This window comes from Phytophthora infestans, genomic scaffold (genome assembly GCF_000142945.1).
Source record: "Phytophthora infestans T30-4 supercont1.7 genomic scaffold, whole genome shotgun sequence".
Classification (NCBI taxonomy): Eukaryota; Oomycota; class Peronosporomycetes; order Peronosporales; family Peronosporaceae; genus Phytophthora; species Phytophthora infestans.
Genome location: NW_003303752.1, coordinates 4493960 through 4504612, shown reverse-complemented (window position 1 = coordinate 4504612; position 10653 = coordinate 4493960).

Genomic DNA, 10653 nt, shown 5'->3' with positions numbered 1-10653 from the left:
GATAACTCGACGCCTGGCAAGGAGGTTTTCGATACGTTTGAAAGTAAAAGTGGATACGTGTCGGTTGCAATGTTCAAGAAGGAACCTTTTCATGTGGTTTGGATCAACTGCACTCGCATATCATTATCCGATTGGACCGACGAAAAAATTATCAGCGAGTGTGGCAAAGAAGTTATCAACGAGTGTGGCGAAGAAGTTATCGGCAAGTGCGACGAAGAAGCTATCAGCGAGTGTGACGAAGAAAATATCAAACGTCGATCTGGTAAAGCGCTTTGTTCCCGTCTGCGCGAAGCCTACGCACAAGCCATTTCTTTTTTCTGCCTCGGTATCAATGCTAGCTTTATCAATGTCATAGCCGTCAAAATTAAATCAATAAATCTCAGCCAAAACTACGGGTGAAGTGACAGTAACTGCTTGATAGTTTTTTGTGTGGCTGCCGACGAATCAATATAGCAAACAATTGCTACTCGGCGGCGCAAGTGGTGGACGCAGCGATGTACAATCGTGTCGATGAAAAGGAGCGCCAGCTTCGGCTGTGAAAAGGAACCGACGAGCTGAGCATCGAAGTGACTCAAGCCACTATCGAAGAAGTGGAAGAATGACAGCAACGCTATGGTCGCTCTGTAAGCAGAGATCGGTTGTAACTTCTCAATGGAACTGCTATAACGTTATCATTACCATCATACTCGACATCGCTCATGTGGACATACTACGATTTACGGTTCTTTAGTTGTGAAGAAATGAAGTCTTTGCTTACTGAGCAACAACACAGTTCTTCAAGCTTTGTCAGTTTCTTTTTTTGTATGAACAACTGCAGCACTTTTTACTCATGTACCCAATGAGCAAACACTTCGTGAGCTTACCTTTGTGAATATACTACCAGATCGCCGATTGGACACACGGGCGTTTTGTATTGGTGCCCTGAAAAAAAAAATCATGACAGTAACATTTTTATTAAAAAACTGTAATAAACGTTAGGCCAAATGTTGCTGCTATTAACAAAGAGTAATGATCATGAGTCTGGCGGTCTGGCGCTTCTAGTAAAACCTTTCACTTGCGAAGAGCCGCAAAAACACCATGAGAAGTAAGCGTTCCAGCGTAGCGCGATCCCAGCAGCGCTGTAACACAAGATTTGCTTTGTGAAAAAGCACCGCATAGAGGTTGGTAGCGACGCTAGCAAGGAGTAAAATTGGATGGAAATGTTTTGTACTGAATGGTGTGCATTCAGTGGCTCGTTGTTGTCCCGGGAGAAACGGCTTTGCAGGGAGATCTCAGTTGACAGTTTTAATTGCCTAGTTCTATCCTGCACATTTACCAATCAGTCACCTCCATTGTACCGCGTGTCGAGGGAACAGGCTGGCAACAGTGTATATTGTACTGATTTTCCGGCATACGTTAATTTATAATTATCAATTCCGGAATATTCTTCGGGTTAGAGCAGTGTTGTCACATCCCGCCTTTTAAAAAGACGCCTAAACTAATTTAGGCGGCGGGTTTAGGCGATACGGGGACCGCTTCGCCTTATCGTTTCGGCGCCTTTTCACAATAACTTTGCTTTTGTATAGTATACATTGCTGCTGGCAATCTAAATTTGAGCCCCCCCCCACCTTCACAAAAAGATCGATAAAAAGCCCCCGCTCCTATTTAGGAGTTATTCTGGGCTTTGCCATTCCATCCAAACACAAAAGCTGAAGCAGATACAAATCTGTTCGGGGGGATTTGTCAACTTTTTATCGGACGTGTTTCAGAACATTTCTCGTGAGCACGTATTGGGCTGTCAGTTGCTACTGTTTGGACAGAGCCTTACGTATGCATTGCCCAAGGCGGGCGCTCGGCACGACGGTGTGGTGATGGCTCAAGAGATGGAGATTATTCTGAAGCAGGCGCAAAATGAAGGGTGGAAAATTGGTGCAGTCATCACCGATAAGGACGGTCAATGTGGTAGAGCTCGGCGAATTATAGCTTTACGATGGACTAATGTTACGTTTTTTTTCTGCTGCACATTGTATCAACAACATTGTCAAAGCAGTGTTAAAGTCATCTTTTTCTGGGATTGCCCAGGAAGCAACGGCAGCCGTTAAGTGCCTCACTGCGTCATCAGCTAAGTGGTTTGTCCGAGCTAAAGCCATGATGGAGGAGTGGTACGACAAGCCGCTAGCGTTGTTTAGACATTGTGAGACACGATGGAATAGTATGCAGGGTTTTTTTGCCTCATTATTGAGAGCTCGTACTGCGCTGGAGATGCTGAGCAGCAAGTACCGTGGCTATAAAGATTTCTTTAGCTCGCTGAAGGCGTTCAACGACCCATCATTTTGGAGGAAGCTGACAGAGGCGGAACAAGTTATTGCAACATTATCGGAGTCATCATATCGGCTCCAACGCGACAAGAACACATTGGCAGATGTCGTTTTATCATTTCGTGATATTTTTGTGGGTTTCGACAACTTCTATTTGGATTGCCGAACTGGGCTAATTCAGTGTGTAGAATCACGCTGGAAACAACGTGAACACAGCGGCCAAGCCCAACCAATTTCAAAGATCCTTCTGGGATCGGGGCGTCGACCATGCTGCTATGGCCTTGACCTTGTCTGGGTCAGCCCGAACGCCCACGTTGCTTACGAAGCCACCGCGATCTTTAATATCTGGTGACGCGAAAGCGCACTTGTCGATGTTGGCGTAGAGCTTGTTCGCTCGCATCACGTCCAACACTTGACGGAGGTGTCCTAGATGCACATCCATGGCCGTCTTGCCTCCCTCTGCACGGCTATGGACGAATATGTCGTCGAAGTACGTCTGTACGAAGGTACGCAAAGGGCGGAACAGTTGCGTCATCAGGCGATTGAACGTCGCCGGGGCGTTAGACAGACCCTGCGGCATGACAAGCCACTCCCAAAGCATGCCGCTTGGAGTGCTTTCCGCGGTGAGCGGGATGTCACTCTCCCGCATGAGGATCTGATAGTATCCGTCTACTAAATCCAGCGCACTGTACAGTACGCTCCCGGTCATGTTGCTTAACAACACATCCTTTCGTGGGATTGGTGTTTGGGATGGGTTCATGACTCACCAAAGCTCCACTAGAAGCAGGGTGCGACGCACCCAGCGTTTTCGACTTCCGGTCGATCCATGGCTCATGGCGTTCCAGCCATGCCATGCCAAGGATGAGGTCATACCTCGCATCCAGGTCTAAGACCAAACAGCGTTCCACGCTATCGAAGTTCTGAAACTTCACTCCAAGGTCGACAGAGACCTTCGACACAGTTACCAGTGTCCCCGTCGCGAGACGGACAGATATCGTATCTCTCGTTGGCACTTCCAGTGCTTCAGCATACAGCTGACTCCCTTCTAGGGTGGAGCGACGGGCGTAGTTTCCCGAGGCTCCTGAGTCAATCAAGACTCTCCATGGCTTTGCAAAGCCCTTCACGTTCGCTTGAACGACCAGCAAGCCCGGCTTGCACACACCCTTCTGGTACGAGAGCTCAGCTCTCTTCGGGGCTGAGCCCCGTTGCCCTCTACCTCTTCGAGGCACAACAGAACCCAGTTCTTCCCCAGTAGGCCGCCCCGCGCCTACTGGGAGTTGCCGGTTCCCGGCGATGACACGGAGGGTTGGCTCACCGGAGCCTCGCGTTTTTTGCGCAGAGGGCAATAGGCCCTCAAGTGCTTAGTGCTATTGCACACAAAGCATCGGCGGATGTCGGTGCGCTACTCCGCAGCAAGAAGCTCCGCTTTTTCATCTTCAGCATAGCTGAGGTCCATCGGCTCTGGACCGCTCGAAGAGCTTGCGCTACCAGCGCTCCAACCAGGTAGCGCCGACCTGAAGTTGTGTTCGGCATTCAATGCCACATCCACCGCCTCTTCGAAAGAGTTAGGGTGTACACGGAACACTTCCGTTCGAGCTGCGCTCACACGAAGTCCCTCCATGAACACGGTCACGCTGACCAGTTCCGGAAGAGGGTCCGCCGCCATTCCGGCGATAAGAGTTCTCAACTCTTGGACATAGTCCAATAAATCCTTCTTACCCTGGTGGGTAGCAAGGAACTTTGACCGGATACGGTACGCCTGATTAGGCGGCGCGAACACGCGCGAAAGCTGTTGCTTCAGCTGATCCCAAGTGGGAAATGCAGCGTCAACAGACGTGCCGCACGCTCGTGCCCATTCGCGAGCGCGACCTCCAAGCCTGGAGATAGCCATCGCCACGCGCTGATGCTCAGACTGGAGCAGGACCGATCCCATGGCCATCTCGACCTCACGGGTCCAGAGAAGGCGTTTCTCTCCATCCTTCCCCTCGAAGGGTTTTACGCTCACCATGAGCGGTTTCAGTCTCAAAGACTCTTCACGCGTCATCGACGCCGCCGCCGTTGCGGCGCTCATTTTCTCTTGGACGTGCTCCAAGAGCGCGTTCTTGTAGCGGGAGAACGATTCCAGCCTGGCGGTGACCGCCTCTGGACCTTGCGATGCAAGATGAGCCACGCCCTCCGGGCCAAGCAAGGACATAAGCTTAGGAAGCGCGTCCTGCTGCACCGGGAACAAATTCGCGAACACGGGGTGCTCCATCCTCGCAGAGGATATAGTCAACCGACTCAGGAGCGGGATTGACTACAAGTGCTACCAAGTGCAGCGGGGCTGTCGTAACTTTAGCGTCAGAGGAAGACGTTCGACTCAAAGAGTCACTAATATTAAGTTCCTTATTCAAAGGACACTTACATCCCAAGACCAGGGCTCAAAGTTAATACCTTAGCTTTTATGCTTCAAAACCAGAAGTGCTTTATTTACTATTATTGCGGCCAAGCCGCCTAGGGGTAAATGTATCTGTTTAACTATCTAGCATAGTTAAACCTAATCAATTGCATAGCGTGTGGCTTTCAGCCAACGTACTGAGAGACCTTGTTAACTCTCTAACTTATGTACTATGAGTATGCTAGCTCTCCAACCTATGTACTGAGTGTTTGTTAACTCTCCGGGTACTCCGTACCCTTGTGTGTTCCACACCGTGTAACCCCGTTACAACCGTACCTTGCGAAAGGAAGGGCGACAGACCAACCGCGACACGACGATATTGCACGATAGCATGGATGATGGGCCAACCATTAAACCATGATAGAACATGTAGCCACCAGAGCTATAGACGGAAAATCAATGGGCTGCTGAGCACGATACCCATGTAGAACCTGAGCTTACCTAGCCACGGAGGACAGTAGTACATGAGAACTCGATTGCACGGACGGCGGACCAGCCAGGAAATACACGGGGGGTGCTCGGGGTGACCACGATTGCACACCGTGGAGCACGATGCCATTGTAGAACATTATAACACGGGCACCGCAGATGCACTACGCGAGCACAACACCATACATATCATTTCCACACCGCGATTGCACGATAGCGTGATAACGCGGTCGATGGAGCCTCACCAGGCGAACACGATACAGGAGCGACGGAACAACACGACTGCGTGGAGGCACCAATCACGGAAGAGCACCCTTCGGCTAGAGTACCGGCGATGGTAGGCCAACGGCCACGAAAGACTGTGTACCACAACACCGGTGCAACACACGTAAACGTTTGAAAACAGGGATAACTAGCATCCAGGAAATTGGTCGTACTAAAGAGAATGAACCCAAAAGAGAGAGCGCTTAACCACTAAGCAGCGTGTACCACGGTTGAACCACGAAGCCACGAAGAGCACGGAAGAGCGCGGGCTATTGAAGAACATGACATCCAACCTGTAGAACGGGGTAGCGGTAGCCTACCAAACCACGATTTTGTACGGGGTCGCATGAAACTACAGAATGGTAGGTGGTTTAGGTACACGACATCACGATGTACTGGGGTGGACGAATTTACGTGCAACCTAGAAGTACAGGAGTCTAAGCAAAATCACGGGACACACCGAAGCACGAAAAGCTGCGGCCACCTCATCTCCAACAAACTATGCCACTCCGCCGCGTAGCGACGGCGGCCGGCTAGTCAGTGGAGTGTGGTGTCCGTCTGTAACGTCCGTAACGTGCTAGGGTTATTAAAACCCGCGCTAATACGCGCGTTCTACTGGCTGCCGAGCGCAGCGAAGGCGGCCTCAATTGGCTAAAATAGCATTATGTGGTGGACACATTATATAAGGTCTACACATCGTACTTATATGCACCGCTCAAATTTCATTTTGCTCTCATATTCAGCCGCGGAGCGCCTTTCGACGCAAAGGGCGCTGCCTGTGTGCGCCTTAGTTAGCATTGGTAGAAGGCGCCAATCCGCACACACGTAACATATCGTCGTAGGAGCTGTTGAAAAAAATTGTAGGCTTTGCAGACTTGTATTTCGGCCTCAATCGAAACTTTAGTGCTTATTGGTTTTAGATGATATTTTAGGCTTCGTAGTACTTTTTTAACAATAAAATCTTACAATACTGTTTTGAGTAGTACTATTCTAAAGATTTATATATCATATTTTTTATTTGCAGATATTAGTAGTAGTAGTAGTACACATAATTATTTTATCAGCGTTCGATAATAAATCATTATTTATTACTTTTTAATAATAGTGTGAATACTTTAAAATATGACTATTGTGGATTACACCCCTGCAACCCACACCGCCTCCGGGAAAAAGTATCATCTTCTTTTGAATTTGCGCGCGTAGTGTGCGACCTTAAGATATTGTGCGAGCTTTCCAACAATATATGTTGCGTTCATTAAACAAAAGGGGAACAGCGCTTGTTATTAAGTGAGCGCGGAGGCACGTGACTAAGCAAGAACACGAAACACAAAGGAGCACCGACCCACACTATGAAGACGACGGGATAGAAGAGCAAGACGAAGCACGGAGAACAACGGACGATGATAAAAGGCTTAGCCGATGCAAACCACGAAGTTTCACGCGTAGCGTGAAAGACGGAAGAGCACACAGCCATGAAAAGGACAGAAGAACAAGAACATGACGGGAGCGTATGGGCCACGGAAGGAAACTAAAAATAAAGACACCCCAGCATGCTGAAAAGCACGGGTTACGGAAGAGCACGGACGTTCGAAGCCACGGTAGAACACGTACCGGTGAGAATGCACAGAAAGAATTCCCCAACAACACTCCGGTTAAACATGGAGCACAGTCAACAGACCAAACATGAGCCCGCGGGAGACCATAAGCGCGATATCACCGAGTATTGGGACGCGATATTAGGGTAGAGCTGGAGCTCACCGAGTCCGACAGCACGATACTACGGTAGCTATTGATCTCACAAACGACAGACCAACCGCAACATCACAAGCTAGCACGATTGCATGGACTGTGCTGCTAAGCCATGTGGGAACACATCCGTGAAGCTACAGACGGGAAATCACCGAGCCGCGGAGAGCGATACCAGTGTAGAACATGAGCTTACCGAGCCATGTAGGACAGTAGTACATTAGAACTGGATTGCACGGACGGCGGTCCAGCCACGAAATAAATGTGAGGGGGCGCTTGGGGTGACCACGATTGCACACTGTGAAGCACGATGCCATTGTAAAACACGATAACGCGGGCAACGCAAATGCACTACACGAGCACAATACCGTACACAGCAAAATCACACCGCGATTGCACGAAAGCGTTATAACACGATCGATGGATCCTCACCAGGAGATCACGATACACGGGCGACGGGACAACACGACTGCATGGAGGCACCAAACCCCGGAATAGCACCCTTCGGGCTAGAGTACCGGTGATGGATGGCCAACGGCCACGAACGACTTTGTACACGAAGCCGGTGCAGCCCACGTAAGCGTTTGAGAACAGGGGATAGCTAGCAGCCACGAAAGCGGGTCGTACGCCTGAAGAGCATGATCCCAAAAGAGAGAGCGCATTAACGGAGAAGGGCATGATCCACGGAAGAACATAGAGGCCAACCAGTACTACGGAGCAACGGAAGCGTACGAAACCATGATACCGTACATCGCCACATGAGACTACACAATGGTAAGTGTTTTAAGTACATGACACTTCATCGCACGAGGATGGCCGAAACGTCGGGGTACAAGAGCCGACTGAAAGCACACAACACACGAAGTACGTAAAGCCTAAGCCACCGCATCTCCAACAAACCATGCCACTCCGCCGCGTAGCGGCGGCGGCCGGCTAGTCCTAAACTATCAATGCTAGCATGGTGTCCGTCTGTCCGTCACACGAAACGCTCAGATTTTTGAGCCTTCCCATTGGCTGCCGAGCGGAGCGAAGGCGGCTTCGATTGGTTAAAACGGAATTATGTAGCTTACATCAGTAACATTATGTGGTTCGCAGAGCACATATGGAGATTTGCACAAGACTATCCATTATCCGAAGGCGCCATCGTTTTAATATTATGAAGTATTAACTGTTTTAATAATGCATGTTGCATTTAATATTTTAGTGCCAAACAGACAGAGCTACTTATTCTCAAATAAAAAAGCCCCTAAAGACGCTTCCTATTAATAAGCTGCAAGGTGCTTAGCGTACGCGTAGGAATGCGTGTTTTCGAGGCCATGCTATAATATACGTAATACTCTGTACTTATCAGTTTCTGCAAGTTGCAATGACTTTAATAACTACAACTGCTTTGTTGTAGAAACTTTAATAATTTATCTGAGAGTGAGGTAACTAACTGAGCTGCCAAATCGTAGTACATGTACATGAGAAGCTGGCCGTAAGAACTGGCCGTACGAACAACGCAGTTAATACACGTTGTCACTTGATCCATAAAGATAGAAAGTATTAGATTGCATAAAATGAATTCATATGTGTTACTGCTGTAAGCCATTGTTTTCTAAGAGTTGTTTAGACAGCAAAAACCGATACTACTTAACGGGCACACGTGTCGCCGACAAGGGCGTAGGATACAATTTTAAATGGAGCCGTAAGCCAACAACAAAACACGAGAGGTGTTAGTTATAGCTGGCTAAGTAGTCCCATAAGGAAACGCTAAGAACCTAAATGACGTTTACCATCCTGAAACTATCGGTAAACTATCAAATAAAAAGCACTACCGTCAACAACAACAGCAACAAGGCGTCTTGCGACACATTATTCAAATGCTTTAACCCCTTCAACCCGGCTGATTTTCCACACTCTTACGCTGTATATACATCGCATTAACATTTAGGAAATTGTATATAAATGCGGGAAAGGATTAGAAGATAGGCGGGTAAAAAAATGATCAAGTCATCTCGAGCACTGATTAAGCTGTATATCATGGGGGGATTGCGCTGTATATATACAGCTTGTAGTGTGGTGTGTGCTACTTGGGTAGCAGAAAAAATCTCTAATAATGTGAAAACGTGTCACAAACAGGGCGTCTGCACTGACATACTGAAACGCAGTGCCATTTTCCTGCAATCAACTGATGTCGAGACTGCCGTGCATACAAACTTTCTAACATACCCCTTGTCATCAAACAAGTGCCTCCAAAAAGTGGATAAAGACGGGATGGCAGTCGCAACATCAAGAGAGACGCAAATAGTAAAGCTACTTCATTAATCACACAGAATTTATCCTGGGGAGGCAGCAACGGCACGGCGGCGCTTGGCAGGAGACTTGCCAGGAGATCCTGTAGACTTTGCCGCGCGCACTCGGATCTTACCCTTCTTGTGCGCTGGAATTTCAGCGCCGTTCTTGTATTCATTGTGCCACACGTCCCAGCAGCTCTTGATTGTACCCTTCATTGGCCACTTCGGCTTCGTGCACAAGTATATTGGCCCCGGAAAGTCACACCCATCGTAATAGTACGTTGTGGTGGCCCTTCTCTTGCCATCTTCGGTCAAAATTGTGCATACCTTGCAGTTCTTCTGCACTCGCTTCTTTTGTCCAGAACGGTCTCGCCAGTCTTCATTTAGTTTCGGCACGTGTCCGCTGGCATCGACGGACTCGCGCTCCTCGACTGAAGTGTAGCCATCTGTATAGACACGTTAGTGTAAACAGTATATACAGCATGTCAACCAAACAGTGCTTACCTGTGCTGAAAGTGCTCTCTTCGTACATATCCTCCACGGAAAGTGTGATCAGTTGCTTGTGCAGCTTGCACATGTATTGCGCGTCTGTCATCGCTCGAATCTGCCTCTGCTTGCAATATGCTTTGTGCACGATGTACCCGTTTGTAATCGCGAGATCAACCAGCTTTCAGGCTACGAACAACGGCAGCAGGGTCGGACTTCATGGCCACAGCACCTGACTCAGCAATGTGCTGCTTCTTGCCGCAGTACACCTCGAAGCTGTACATTATCACACAGCACATAGATCATAAGTAAACGCATACAGCAGAACGAAGACAGCATTCTTACCGAATACAATAAGCGGATACAGCACAACAGAGCATGAAAAGCTTTGTACCCCATTTGTGGGGTTTATCTTTCATGTACACTCTTGTCCGATTAAACGAGCTTCTATTCGGTAGCATGGCTTCATCAAACGAAAGCTCTGCTGGAGGATTGAAGTACTGCACAAACGTCTGCTGCAACACGTTCACTACAGAGCGAATTTTCCATACGCGATCGGTTTTTGCACGTGGGTCTTGGTTGCTCGTGAAGTGGAGATTTTGAGTGAGTTGCATGAATCGATCTCGTGAGAGAAATTTCCCAAATGTGCCTCTTGGAAGTGCCCCTTGCTCTGACAGCCTCCAGTGGTTCGCTAGTTTTTCGCGATTTGGCATGATTG